At 39.2% G+C, this 15,241-nt stretch overlaps 1 protein-coding gene across 8 annotated transcripts in view; it reads right to left on the bottom strand.

Annotated features, from left to right (window-relative positions):
* Positions 1 to 15,241, bottom strand: part of ELMO1 (engulfment and cell motility 1) — a 290,733-nt gene that overhangs the window by 124,312 nt on the left and 151,180 nt on the right. The window lies entirely within an intron of this gene.

Raw genomic sequence — 15,241 nt, 5'->3', positions numbered from 1 at the left:
AGGATGCAAAAAATCTCTGACCTTGTCTGTGTCCGAGAGGAAGACAAGAAGTGAAAAGTTGATGAGGGTAATTTGTCAATGCGTAGCCATAAGCTTAAGCTTTGTGAAGACCTTATTTATCACAGGTTGACTTGGCCTAGAAACCTTTCAGAAGTGTGCCTTCCATAAAACAGAAAAGGAAGAAAAAAAGTGCACTTCACCTGTCTGAATTCAAGATCTATCATAAACACGTAGTAGGGAGGCCTGCTCTCCAGATCTCATTTTCAGCATGTGTACCTCTTCTAGAAAGACTGCTGCCCTTCATGCCTCCTTAAAGGTCAAACCACTTTCTAAAGGACTGCACCACAGGAAGGCAGGTGTTTGGAGTACAAATAAGGTTCAGCTGGTCCCTTATCATCTAAGGGGAGTGCCCAGCAGGTTACTTCATCCAGATCAACCAGACTTCACTTTATCTAAATTTGCCCAGCCTTATAGTGCTATTTGCAAGTGCTGCCATCAATCATTTTGTCAGTTCAAATTTACAAGAGGGCATTCCTGTGCCCCTAGATCAATAGTTTTCTATGGATGCAAGTCAGGCTGGAGTACGTGATTTTCACAAAGGAATGTATACTTTTCTCCGCATTGCACCAAATGTAATGGTGAGATCTTCCCTTCTGTGTTCCATCATACAAAAACAGATTTCGATATGGTGCCATTTATATTCAACCATTTCACAACAGGAGCAACCTCCTTCCAGAAGCACAAATATTTCCTGTGATCGAGTGTTTAGACAGGGCTCCTTTTGCACAGGATTACTTTAAACTTCTTGCACTTAAAACTGTACGTTTTAGATGTGAAAGTACATGGTGGACTATAATAGAGCAGATCTAAACCAATTGAAATGATCAATAATAGTAAACAACTTAATGATGTTAAAGAAAACAACTGTCAATGTTAATTGCACCAACATCAATCAGATAAAATACTTGATAGCACCTCAATCAATCGATACAAGGGATATAAAGACATTGTATGCTGGTACAGTACCAGAGGATCAATATTTCCTTCAAACACAAACCTCCCTGCCTGACTTTGACATTAATTTCCCTAAAATGTCTTCTCATTGATATGCCAGTGGGAGACCATTATCCTATGTCAGCATTTAATAATTCTGGCATTCTGTTAACACTAACTCTGTTGACCCTATCTCAACAGTCTCCACTTCAGAAGACCTCTCATTTCCAATGCTTTTCACAGAGGACCTGCAGTCACATTACCCACCTCATGTACTCTGCTATCCATCTTTGTTTTCTGTTGGAAACTGCATCCATTGGTTCTGGAGGCTCATGAAGTAGATAGAGCCCATAGACAAGGCGTATGCTAAACAGCAAGAAACTCCACTTAGGATACCAAGTTTCCTGCCCTGACATACACTTCGTGCCTGTGACAGGGAGTCATCCACTTGCTCTGACTTGGTCACTTTAAAAAGACCAGCAGATCTACTTGGTCTATGATGGCAACAATGCTGACCTTTCAGCTGTAGCTGCACATTGAATCAATGGTATAAGAAAATTAAGCCTTGTGGAAGTTATTTTTTCAGTGAATGTAGGCATCACAGAGAGTTGTATTTCTGTGCATTTAAGAGTCCACTTGGATCCACAAGATCCAACAAGGATCTGCTGATATCTAATGAAGTGTGAGATTACTACAATGATTCTCCCTACAGTGAGGAGAATACAGTGAAGAAAATCAGGTATTCAGAAAGCTTTCTCCTCTAAATTTCTCAGAACTCCATCGCCACACTGTCAAATTATGTTGAAAATGACTCATACTGAAAGTATTGAGGACAGGGACAGGTACACAGAGACAATTTGATCACATTTGCTTCATTTTCCTAAGAAAACAGACTAAAAATAACAACAACAACCAAAAAAACCCTTGCCTTTGTAATTGCTGAATAAAATTTAAAAATAGGAAATGAAAAGGTAGAAACACGAGAAGGAAGAAAGTCTAAAGAAAAGCCAACACTTAATGCTAACACAAAGAATTCTTTTCAACCACCATGGATTTAAAGCTGCCTTATAACTTAAAGCAAACGTAAGTAGAAGAAGACACGAGTTTGTGCTTTCTAAAACACTACAATGTGAGGTGAAGCTGATTAAAACATGCCAGTGAAGCAGACTTAGTTGATGAAAATCTTCAACCTTGGGAGATGTTTCTTGGGTTGTCAGGGAAGAGCTGATGAATGCAACAACGCTTGACTATCCACAATGAGAAACAGTGGAAACATATTCACACTACAAAGGTGACAAAAGCAAAAAACAAGTGCCCCATATTCTGGTTTCTTTCCTCAGCTGTAAGAATCTTAGTTTGCTGAGTGCTGATTCTCTCACAGTTCATGCTACTTCTTATCCTTTAGTATGGCACCATTGATTCTTTACTTTGAAATCAAAAGGTTACTTTTAAACTTGCAGATGGCAGTGAAAGCTCTTGCTCTGAAAGGTAAAAACAGATGACTTTGTATTTATGCTCACTGAGCTATTAAGCAACATTCTGTGCAGCTGGGAGTCTCCAGTCTGTCCAGATTATTTTTTTTTTCATAATATTTTTATTTTCATGACCTGCTTAAAATACAGCAAAATCAAGATATTATAACAAATTAGAAAAATGGTCTTAAACCAGCAACTCACTAACTGCAAAGAAGATTCTTCCATAAATTAATGGGAAAAAGCATATTGCAGGTCTTCCATGATTTTAAGTCATCGAGCTGTTCTTTACACAGACCAACAAGAGGCTTTAAGTCTGTTTTTATTTCAGACACAGTAAAACACATCTAGCAAACACGTGAGTAAGCAGAAAGTAATTTCCATTGAGACAATGGATGAACTTTACATGTAAATTCAAATGAGCTAAATATATTCCACAGCATTAAACAGGGCTGTCTTTTGCATAATTCAGATCCATTCATCTTGGATGTCTCAAAGCCAAATACTAAATCAAACCCTAAATCAGCAAGTAGTCCTTAAGTTTTTCAGGACTAAATGAAATTCTGCATAGCACCTCTCTTTCCAGCCCTGTAAAACGAAATCCTGCAGTTTCTGGAACTGCTTTCCTTTTGTAAGATACAGGACAACACCAAACAGACTCCAAGGAGCATTTCATACACCACTGTTATAAAAAGCAGCACGAATATTAAATATTTAGCCATGTTGTTTTTAAAGTATTGTTTTTAAATGTTATTTTTTTAAAAGATTTTGCATTTGAGCCTTGCCAGCACCTTAGGACGCAACATATAAGGTCATCAGATACACGTTTGGCCTTTCATTTGTTCCAACCTTCGTATGAAAAGTGAGAAGCTTCAATTCATTAAAATGCATTGAAGTTGCACAGAATCCCAAATAAATTACTACCATCCTACTCGCTTTCCATATTTGTAGTCCTACTACCTACAAATTTAAACAATTCTGGCTTGACTTTCATTTCTCATAAGCAGACAATTAAAACTGCAACATAATTTGGGAGCAGCTATAAAACGTCTGAGTTGACTCATTTGAACAGGCCCAAAAAAGACACAAACCACATTTTAAATGAATATTTTAAAATAGTAAGAGTTATTTGGCAAAAGGTTAACACACAAAGACGCTCATCAAAACTAGGCTGCATACATCCACGCTTCCCTGTCAGAAGTGTAAGCACTGAACTACAAATCCAGTGAAGACAGAAGTTCAATGAACTAAAATGCTTGTGTAATTCATGGACTCTGTTCATCTCTCAACTGCTATTCAAATCTTGCTTAGTTGCAGTATTCTCTGCTAGGCATCCAGGTTTCTCCATTACCCCACCAATGCAAAGCCTCCCAACACAGGCAGAAAACACGGGCTGTGATTTTATGTTCTACAATGTGCATGCATTCTTCATTCTTTATTTTCATTTGTGTAAACGATGGCAATTTAACACATTTTATTATGCATTTTATAGAGAGAAAATATTTTTTTGGCAAAGATACCAGGCTTTGGTAGCATCAGGGTATTCATATACAGGGGAGTAAAGAAGGATTAAGTTCCAGTGTCCAATGCTTAAACACTACTTTTGAGCTTTCTCACAACTGTCTCCTAACTGCATTTAGGACAAGACAGTGTGATGATGACTGTGCTGTGTAAAGCAAGAGGCACCGACATCTGAGGTGTATCTGTTGCTGCTCTACAGAGAAGTATTTGAGATCCTACGCATTTTCCTACAGTGACAGGAGAACTGCACGCCTTACTTCATTTTTGGTAACAAGCTGTATAGGACTCTTAAGCTCTACACAAGCTTTTCTGCATGTGATGTATAAGCCGTGCTGGTTCCTTTATCTGTAAGTATAAAAGATCGCCCTGAACATCTTTTTTTGTCTGCATCACTTCCCATTTCGGGTCACCATAAAGACAACATCCAGTGGGTCAGCTGTGCATTACAGTACTTCTGAACGCTAATGAGTGGCCTTAATGAGTGTTTTATGTTGGACATCTTTTGGTTTGAGAGAGATTTTCTTCACTTTTTTCCATGCCTTTGAAACAAAGCATCTAACAAACCAGAACAGAAAAACATTTGTTAGTGCCAGCAGGGAGCTCTAAAGACCAAAATAGAACAGTTTCTCCTAAAATATCTTGACGCTTTCACTAAAGGGATACCAGCAAACCAGGTGGTTAAACTGTATGTAATATATGAGCATAACAGAAGATACATTGAAGTCTAACAGCCATGCAATATAATGATACATCATGCTCTGTCAAGCACTCCTACAAAACCTGAGATGAAATTAAATACCTCATCTCAAATTTAATGACGCAGCCCATGGGACTATCTTACAAGTGTTCTGAGCATAGAATAACCACGAGTTCAGGGCCTGTTGCTGTAGTTTAGCATTTTCTCAACTGTGATAAGGCATTATCACTGACGTCATGTTGCCTCTTAGAAGCACTTCTAATAAGCAGCCAAGAGAACAAACTCAAGTGGACTGTGATTTCATTGGAACTGATTGTTGCATTAGTCACCATTTTCCTCTACATTTCCTAAACCATCTGGAGAATCACTAGATTTGTAACCATTTTTCCCCCCTCTACTTATCAATTCACGGAGAATTCTGCATGCCCCTGATTGCCAGCACTGCTCAAATTCACAACAGTGAATCAGATTCTCTCAATAAAATTTGAATATCAGACTATTAATGAGAGAATAGCAATTCTCAGGGCATCGCCATGTGAGCTTAGCTCTTGTCTGGTGATTGAGATGATGGCTCTGACCCGGCTGCTATGGCAATTTGCCTCTGCTAGAGCATGTTCAGTTGCACGTTCCCACACAGACCACGTATTTGTGCCACGCAGAAAATACACTGCAGTAACAGCCCTTATAGCAAAAAAAAAACACCACTTCTCTGGAAATTTACAGACTACAGAAGCAGCCATGATAGAGAAAAGGAAAACAGAACAAAGCCAACCATCAAGTTTGAAGAATTCACTGGAAGGATTCATTTAACTTCAGTGTCTGGTTGTTACCTAAATTTTTTGTCCTTAATGAACTAGTCCTCCTACAGTAATTCTATATGCTCTTTTTGTATTTAGGTGAAACAATGAACTGGTGCCTTTGTTTGCTTGAGGGCTAAGCATGCCCATTTCACTTTACAGCCTGAACTGAAGAGGTAGGAATTCTCCTTGGAGGCTTTTCAAAGAATCCATGTGTTCTGTTAGGGTCATGACAGTAACTACAGGTTTATGAAAATTGGAAGGTGCATGACATAGAGATTTCAGGCAGGTGCCTAAATTTGTTGTACCATACGTAATTATGTTTTACATACTTTCAAAAATGTAAGGTAGCCCTGAATTAGAATAGGAGAATAGACTCTGCTCATGCTTTCACTTAAGAAAGTCTTCTCGAACTCAGTCACACAGCGAGGCAAGGTGCCTTTGCTGAATTAGCACTCTCAAGTTTCTTTCAGCAGGAAAATTAAAAGAGAAGCTTTTCTCATTCGTACCAGAAAGCAAACAACACAGCACAAATATAGCACTTCTAGGGAATTTGCCTTCAGTAACTAGTGAGGATAGTTCTTCGGTCACTCAACCTCTACAAGAAAAGCAATCCAACTTTCTTTCCATTCTTTTTTTTTTTTTTCCTTTTCTTTTTTTAACCTACAATTTGGGGGAAAAAAAAAAAAAAAAATCCCTCTTTTCCTGCCCTTAAAAATGCAAAGTAGTTATAACTGTTTCACTTCACTGCAACTACAGATTCAAGTCTATTACTTCGGGTAGTATCACTAGACAGAGGAGAGTAAATTGCTATTCAGTTCCTTCCCTCACAAGATGTCAATTTCTTTTCTTTTTTTTAATTCCACACATGTCTCCAAAGTGTAGCCAAACAAACAATTTTCATAACACAGTTTTATTTCCAAATCCTCCTCTTATCTCACCATAAAACCAGATTAAGTCATGGAAAAAGAAAAAAAAAAAAGTTAACCACCATAAATAGAACCTGACATTTTCTGTTTTACCCAGTTAGGAATCTTACCATAGAGTTGCCAAATGGTTTGGGTTGGAATGGACCTTAAAGGGAGGCATTCAGTTCCACACAGAACCAGGCTCCCCAGAACAGAGAAAAACACCTCGCAGTTCTCATTCCACTGTGCATCATTATAAACTTTAGGCACACTACAATGCATAAAGACTTTAGTGATACTGGCAGCATTAGGAGGCTACTGCCTGGATATTATTCTTAGCTTTATTATGTCCAACAGAGTGACCTATAAATCACAGCAATAATATTGAACTCTTCTTTATAAAAAGCTTTGTAATTTACTGATATAAAGTACTGCACATAATGTTATAGCGGAAATAACAACGACCATTCTTATAGTAACTTGACTCAATATAGTCCTGTAACCTGATTTATTTAACCTAAGAATTGGATGGGAATAGAAAATTTCACACACACATACACACATATACAAAATCCAGGTTTTAATTGAGAAACAAATGAAAACCTTGAATACAGTCAACCAATCCACCTCAAAAACACTAACTGACAAAACATCACTGGTCATCTGGAAGAACTGAAATGAAAATGTGCTCCTGTTCTTTGGGATGTTGACTGTGCCATCCATGCATATCAACTATGAAACACACAGAACCTTCAAGCCCAGGAAGCAGATGGCACCAGCAAGCACACATGGACACCATTCTCAACATGCACAACTCCAGTCAACAGTATTTTCAATGACAACATCAGTTCTTTCCTGAAACTGCCAAGCTTTGTTTAAGCAACACTTTCTAGCTCAGTATCCAGCTATAGACTCATCTTCCTTGGCACAGGCGATTGACAGGTTGCTGGGAGAATTAATGAGTTATTCTGGAGAAACTGGATTAAGGTTATTAAGGTATGTCTTACTAAAAGCCCTAAGAAAGAAGACTAAGGAAAAAGCCCATCAAGCATCATCCCCAAGATAGCAAACAAACGAAACCTCTCCATTGATTAATTAAAAATTTCACTGCAAATAGTTAAGAGCTTTCAAAAAGATGGAAGACTTATTACAAGAACATTTAGGTAAATGCTCCCTTCACTGCATCTTTCTCAAATGTGCTTCAGTTGAATGAAAGCTGAACTAGACACAGTTCAGCTGAAACTGCTGCTCAGTGAAAACTGAGCAACAAAGAGCAATTTAAAGAATTTTTTGCAACACCTGCCTCATCAACATCTGGCTTCTGCCACTGAATGCCAATGACAGGCAGGCTATAAACCTGTCAACTAGAAGTCACGCACCGAAAAATTAAATTTCATTAATGGAATGAAATTTGTGAGCTCAAGCTGGCAAATCTACATCATTTAATGAATTAGTGAAAGCCTACAAGCATCCAACATTAGGAAGACTAAACTCTTTTCCACACAGTGCAGTTCTTCCTTTTTGCCATCTTAGCCACATTTGTATTAAATACTCATTCAGCTGTGCCACTATCACACCTGCTCAACTCTGTTCCTCTGAGTGGCACAGAAGAATCTGATTTCTGCTCCTGCCATCACAAAATCCATCAGTTCTTTCCTTTTCTAGCCCCACGGTATCTATTCAAGTTCATCTTCAACCAACACAAAAGCTAAAGTGACTTGCAGAAATCAGTATCTGTAAGCCAACTGACTGTTTTGAAAAAGGATGACTATAAATACAGGAGACAGGAAAGGATAGAAAAACTTTAATTTCATAGGAAACGATCTTATTGCTACATGCAGTCCATATCACTGCCTATATCATGCACCTAACACCTACTTCCCATTCCTGCAATCCTTCCCCTCCGAACACATTGTTTATCTGGTTCCTTGTGATACTCTTCTCTCTCTGCCAGGAGGCTGCATTCCCTGCTCACCAAGATGAGATGAGATACAGGTTCATGCAATTTCCCAGAAAGCAAAAGTTTTCACTTTGGTACATCAGTGACATTTCACCTCCAGAAGCAATGACTCCATCATATTTAATATTGCCAGCGTTACACTTCTGCTAGATGAAGAAAGTTGCACTCAAACAATGTATTTCAAAGAAACTGTCAACGTCTCAAAAGCAGAAAAATCTCTACTGAGTGCATTGATCTCAGCTTTCAAAAGTTAATTTCTGGAGTTTCTACCTCTGGGTGGTAAAGAGCAGTAAAGGCCTTGCTTTCTGACAAGGTGATTCAGCACATAGAAAATGGAGCCCAGTGGACTTTGAGCTCAAAGCACTGCAGAGCTGAGGCATTCAAAGGTACCAGTCACTGTTGGACAAAGCCTCAGCCATTGCCTAAACCCTTGCTAATTTTGCTATGATGTGGCCATGCCGACACTCAAAAGGCATCCCCTACTTTAAGCCACTTTTATCTTCCATTAAAAAATAAACATCGCTTCCAGTGCATATGAAATCTTGAAAAAGCCTAGTGCAACCCATTGCAGAGCTGCTGCTAACACAATACTAACACAAATCAATCAGAACAGGAATGACAGCCATCATTCTCATTCCTGACACACGAGACAGACAGAAGACAGCTGAATTTTTTTGAGAAATAGGTCCCATATATGCCATACTTCCCTTTCTCTTCCCTCCTTAGGTCTAAGTTGTATCAACGAACACTGAACACATCCTTGGTCTGACCTTTGAAATTCCAGGTGTAATGAATAATGAAGAGATTATAATGAAAAGATAATACATCTATGAGAAATGCAAGTAGTCTATCAGCATTAAAGATTTGTCACTAAATTGATTCTTTTACATCTTAAAACCACAATTAGCTTTTTATATGCACCAAAATAAGATTAAATATACATTTGTAAGACCACAAGATTTAGAACACCATCAATCTGTTCCCTGTGAATGGTACTCCAGAGATTTCTGATCAGGCTATAATAAAAGCCTTTGGCACATGAAAAATGCAGGTGGTAAAGGGAAAAAAGCTGAAGTCTTGCTCCTGGGAATTCTCAAGTCATAGCTCACATCGCCTCAGAAATGTCTATGTAATAAAATGGAATTCAGAAAACAGAAGTTCTACTGCTGTATGGTTCTTTTCATCTCCGAGATGGGAGTGAGAGAGAAGCAATCCCTCTCTCACATCTCGGACAGATATTCCCATTGCAGTAAAATAGAAACTGCCACAAGATGACCTGTAATGTGGCTTATCTGGATGGAAAAGCTGAAAGACTCAAGATAGCAGAAAAAATTTTCTTTGAAATATTCTGTATGTTTCATGGGTTTCACTCCATGTTGAGCAGGGCACGAGTGAAAACAAGATGAAAAAGTATGTGATATCTAAGCATATGAAAAACAAACCTTGCTTTCCTTTAGCATTGGAGCCCAGGTACAACCAATAAGCATCGTTACCGTAGCTTAACTGAGCAAATTTCTCGTTACTCACACATGTCTGGCATTTCAGGGAGAAAGACTAAACCACTCCATACAAGTTTTCAAGTGCATGCAACTTTCTCTCTTTTCCCACATCATTAATCTTTCTCCTCCTGCCTCAAGTCCACAGGGAGGCAGCGCTGAGTGGAACAGGAATTTGGAGTGCTGTGTGTATGCAAGCACACAACAAAGTGTGCCTGACTTGGAAGAAAAGTGAGCAGATGGGCTCCCTCTAATGAGATGATTTACAGAAGCATACCCTTAAAAACGAATGCTTGATAAAAAAGAAATAAAACAGGCTTCCTCTAGATGCAGTTTTTCCCCAAATACAACTGTTTGTTTTTTTTTAACGTTGCTATACCAGATGTGGTAAGTCAGAGGGGACAAGTCTGGACTCCTCTTTTGCCTCTTGATGTGTTTTTGTGGTTCCAAGAGTCATCGTTCTGTGCATCAGACACTGAGGGTGATACAGGAAAGCCAGACTCATATAGAAAACAAGGAAAGGAACTGGAATCACATCTCAGCAAAGTACAAAGAAAAGATTCTCAAAAAAATATTGGGAATGTATCTTTTCTCAGATGTATTAAAGCTTAATGCACACAACGTTGTCTTTACCTAATCTTTAATTCTGATAGGAGATACGTAGATTAACTACCTAGCTTTCATCCTGGTTTGTTAACGTGTTCTCTCTTTCCTGTGGAACTGATACCACAGGAACATGCAGGACAACAAACCTTCACACGGCTGCCTGCTATTGACAGCAAGTTTGTAAGTCCATAAACTACAAACATTTCACATTGTTGTAAAAACTTACAATATTGTAGACACGTTTGTACAAAGCTGCCTTGCTGGGGGAGAAGATTAAGAGCATTTAGACACAAAGAGCGTTGAAAAGAGACTCTTAAACCTAGTACAACACAGCAATTTTGAACTCTTTATACCAACATAAAGGCTTCCTCCACTGGGGCTGCTTAGCCTGGTGAGAATGAGCCACCGTAGTGAGACAGACATCAATATTCACATAATTGTGCCCATTTGAAAAGAGTGCATGAGAATTCAGCTGTACACCTCCGAATGCTTTTCTGTTTGTGCCTGAATTCAGGTTAACCCAGCTTATATTTTCCTCTTCTTTCCCATGAGGTAGGTGGTACAAAAATAAAGTGTATCTTGCTCTTCAAAAATAATACATAGGTTTTGCTTAGCCGTGGTGGGATCATAAATACTTGACACACACACTGCAATTCAACTGCTTATGCTAATCATATGGTACTGCTTCTCTCTTCTGAATGGTTAAACATTTTATAAGCCTGTACGAAATCCTGCAAAAGATTACTGCAACTCTGAATTTCGAGGGGAAGTGAGAATAGCTGAGTAAATTAGCCATTATGCAAGAGCACATTCTGTGTACACAAACTTGCTGAGTACAACCTACTGCTGAGGCGTGACGTCAAACCTTTCTGCATCCTTTACAACTGCCTCTGTGTCAAAGCTCCAGCAAGACACTGGGGGAGAACTGTTCCCTGCTGTATTAAGTGAAATCCAATCTCCAATGAAACACCACTTGTGGTATGACCATTCGTGCACGTGAAGCTTTGCTTTCCATTAATACTTGTACCATAAGATCAGATTTTGCAGAAGTTCATTTAATGGGAAAATAAAAGGAACACGTACACTGCAGAGGAACTTTTAAGCAGGAGTGAATAATAGGTGGTTTTTTTTTTCCCTAAATTTGCCCGTTTCTGTTTAACAGTGACTGTAGCAGCTTTACCAAACATCTGTAAAAACATTTAAAAATTCATAACTTAGCAGTGACAAGGAGGAACCTTTTAAAAAACATTCAAAATGAATAGATATCTGAAAATATATCTAATCACTTCAAGTTGTCACCACCCACCCCTGGAATCTGGAGGTGGAAAAGAGGAGGAAAGAAACTGATGATGATGGAAATGCTTCGTTATTTGTTCATTGTCAGTGAGCAGAGACAAATAGCCATTCCAGTGCACTGAAACGATGTGTAAATGTGTCTGTCTGAGGGTCAGCTCAGCCTTTTCAGAGCTAAGTAATGCAAGATGATGCTGCTACTACAGCTAACAGGAAAGTTTAAGGGATATAAAATCAACGAGATTTTAAACCTTAACACTCATGAAGATGCCTGAAAATTTCAGCTGAACATCTCCATCATTACCTACTGTTTCTAATGCCTAATCCAGAAGTTATTAAAAAAGTCACACATACTTTTTGTCACCTTGAAACTCCATCCAATCTACTGCAATCAACAGAACATTCGAGAACTGTACCTCTATTTTATATTCCTAAACCCATCCCAACGCATGCAGAGAAAGGTATCTCAAAAAAACAGACGTCTAAAAAAGGCCAAATAAGAGAGATTGTGTGGTTTTTAAACCAGCCTTAGGATGTCCATTCCTAATTTAAAAATGCTGCAGGAAGACTGCCTCGTCTTCTTTTTGCTCTGAATTGTCTGGTAAGCAACATTTTTTGTGTTTTAGATTGCAGAATGCAGAGACTGGAATAGTTCCCCAGTTGGAGCAAACAAACCAGACCTTTAAAGCAAAATAGTTTTAAATATCCAACTATAACTTCACATAAGAGAGGGAGAAGGAGAACAGAAGGAGAGGGAGAAGGAGGAGAAATCACCTTCCAGCATTTTACTGGCATTTCTGAAATCAGTTCCTGAATTCTGAATCAGTTCCAAGACTTTGGTACTTAACGGTATAAGAAAAGAGAAAAGCTAAACATGGTCACATTCCATCTCCTCACTTGATAGTAGCTTTCTACAATTACTCTTAAAGGCCATTTGATTTGATAACAAACTCACAGTGATATAAAATTTACATGTTTTTCAATGACTTATTCATATGCAAATATTAGGGTAAAGATTGAAAATGCAACTCAAACATTCCTGAAACATGATGGTGTGCTATTTAAACAGGAAGAAAATTAAATGGCACATCAGCATTGCACAGATAAAGTACAGTCAGGGAATTCAACAGGTTCAGTTCTAGATTGGTTGCACTGAAATTCCTGTAGATGTGGTAAATGTTCGCAAAAATCAAAACATGTAATTTCCAAATGCAAGGAACAAATTATAATCATCCTTTATAATACGCAAGAAGAAGGAAATGGAAAGGACTGATGGCTACACACTCCAGGACTTGCTTCCAAACATCTGCCTGTAAAGCACAATACCAGCTCACAAGTAATCCTCAACACTTGTAATGCCTTCAAATACAGCACATCAGCAAAATTCTATTATACACTCATGATACTCTGTTCCCTTCCAGATTATAAGCTCATGGCAAAACATAATCATGGGCTATTACACAGGACAACATATTCTCAAAGGTAGAAGATGAACATGTGAAAATGTATGGTTGATCACTTTTTTTCTGATTTGCTGATCAATGCTTAATTCTCATTGAGTGCCTACAGAAGCCCAAAGAACAAGTTATCATAGGTCTTATTTTTAATTGTACTATGAAAATATCAGCTATACTCTGTGCTGAGATAAGCTTAAAAATGAAAGGAATCCAGCTGAAAAGCAACCAATCAACCCAAGGACTCATTACACACAGGATTTATTGTGAGAAGCTTATTAAAGTAAATTTAAGGTGGTGGAGGAGCTGATGAGGAGGGATATGCTACTCGACCTTGTACTCAATAACAAGGAAGTGCTACTAGGGGATGTGAAAGCTGGGGGCAGTGATCATGAGAGAGTGGAGTTGAAGATCTTAGATAGAAGAAGCAAAGTAATAAGTAGAATTGCTTCCCTGGACTTCAGGAGAGCTAACTTTGGCCTCTTAAAGATCTACTTGGAAGTATCCCATAGGCTAGAGTGTAAGAAGCTAAGGGGACCCATGAGAGCTGGTTGGCACTTAAACACTACTTCTTTCCAAGCTCAAGATTGGTGTATCCCAAAGAATCAATGCACACAAATTCATTGGCCCCAATGAGATGCACCCATGTGTGCTGAGGGAACTGGCAGAGGTGACTGCTGAACTGTTCTGTATTGTCTTTGAAAGGTCTTGGTGAACAGGAGAAGAGCCTGAACACTGGAGGATAGCCAAAGTCTTTCCAGTTTTCAAAACTGGCAAGAAGGAGGATAAGGGAATCTACAGGCTAGTCACCCTCACATCCATCCTTGGAAAGGTAACGGAACCTTGTTCTGGATACCCTATCCTAGCAATTGGAAGAGAATGTTATCAGGAATAGTCAAAAAGGATTCAAGGAGGAAATCATCCTTGGCCAATCTGGTATGATCTTTTGTGATCTTATATTATGCCATTTAATTTAGAATTTACAATTTTGTGATTCTGTGATTCATCACTGGCTGGGGAGATGGGGAGAGAGAAGTGGATGGTATCTACCTTGACTTCAGAAAGGCATTTGACGCTGCCTCCCACAACATCCTTGTTAAAAAATTTAGAAAGTCTGAGACAGATGAGTGGATGGTGAGGTAGACTGAGAACTGTCTGACTGTCAGACCTCAGAGAGCTGTCATCAGTGGCACAGAGTTTGATGGGAGGCTTGTAACTAATGGTATTTCCCCAGGAGTCAGTGCTGGGTCTGCTCTTGCATGACATCTTCATCAATGACCTGAAGGAAGGAATAGAGTCCATCCTCAGCAAGTTTCCTGATGATACAAAACTTGGAGTAGTGGCTGACACACTGGAAGGCTGTGCTACCTTTCAACAAGACACGGACAGACTGGAGAGCTGGGCAGGGAGGGAACCTGATGAGGTTTAACAAGAGCAAGTGTAGTCTTGCAGCTGGGCAGGAATAACCGCATGCATCAGCACAGGTTAAGGATGATCTGCTGAAGAGGAGCTCTGCAGAGAAGGATTTGGATGTTCTGATGGACAACAGTTTGGCCATGAGCCATCAGTACGCCCTTGTGACTAAGAAAGCCAATGGTATCTGGGGGTGCATTACAAAGAACATAGCCAGAAGGCCAACGGAGGTCATCTTCCCTCTCTACTCTGCCCTTGGTAAGGCCTCATTCAGAATACTGTGTCCAGTTCTGGGCACCCCAGTTCAAAAAAAGACAGGGATCTCCAGAAGGACTCCAGTGGAGAGCAACAAAGATGATTATGGGCCTGGAGCAACATGAGGAAAGGCTGAGTAGCATAGGTCCATTCAGCCTGAGGAAAAGAAGACTGAGCAGAGATCTGATTAATGTTAATAAATATCTAAAGGGAGGTGAAAGGCAAACAGATGAGGTCAGGCTCTTCTTGGTGGTCTGTAGTGACAGGACAAAGAGTAACAGCCTAAAACTTGTACACAAGAAGTTCTGTACTAACATGCGGAAGAGCTTCTCTATGTTGAGGGTGATGGAGCACTGGAACAGGTTGCCCAGAGTGG

Source organism: Tympanuchus pallidicinctus, unplaced genomic scaffold, assembly GCF_026119805.1.
Source record: "Tympanuchus pallidicinctus isolate F22 unplaced genomic scaffold, pur_lepc_1.0 scaffold3, whole genome shotgun sequence".
Taxonomy (NCBI): Eukaryota; Metazoa; Chordata; class Aves; order Galliformes; family Phasianidae; genus Tympanuchus; species Tympanuchus pallidicinctus.
The sequence above is the reverse complement of the archived record's forward strand: the minus strand, read 5'-3'. Positions and strand labels throughout refer to the sequence as shown.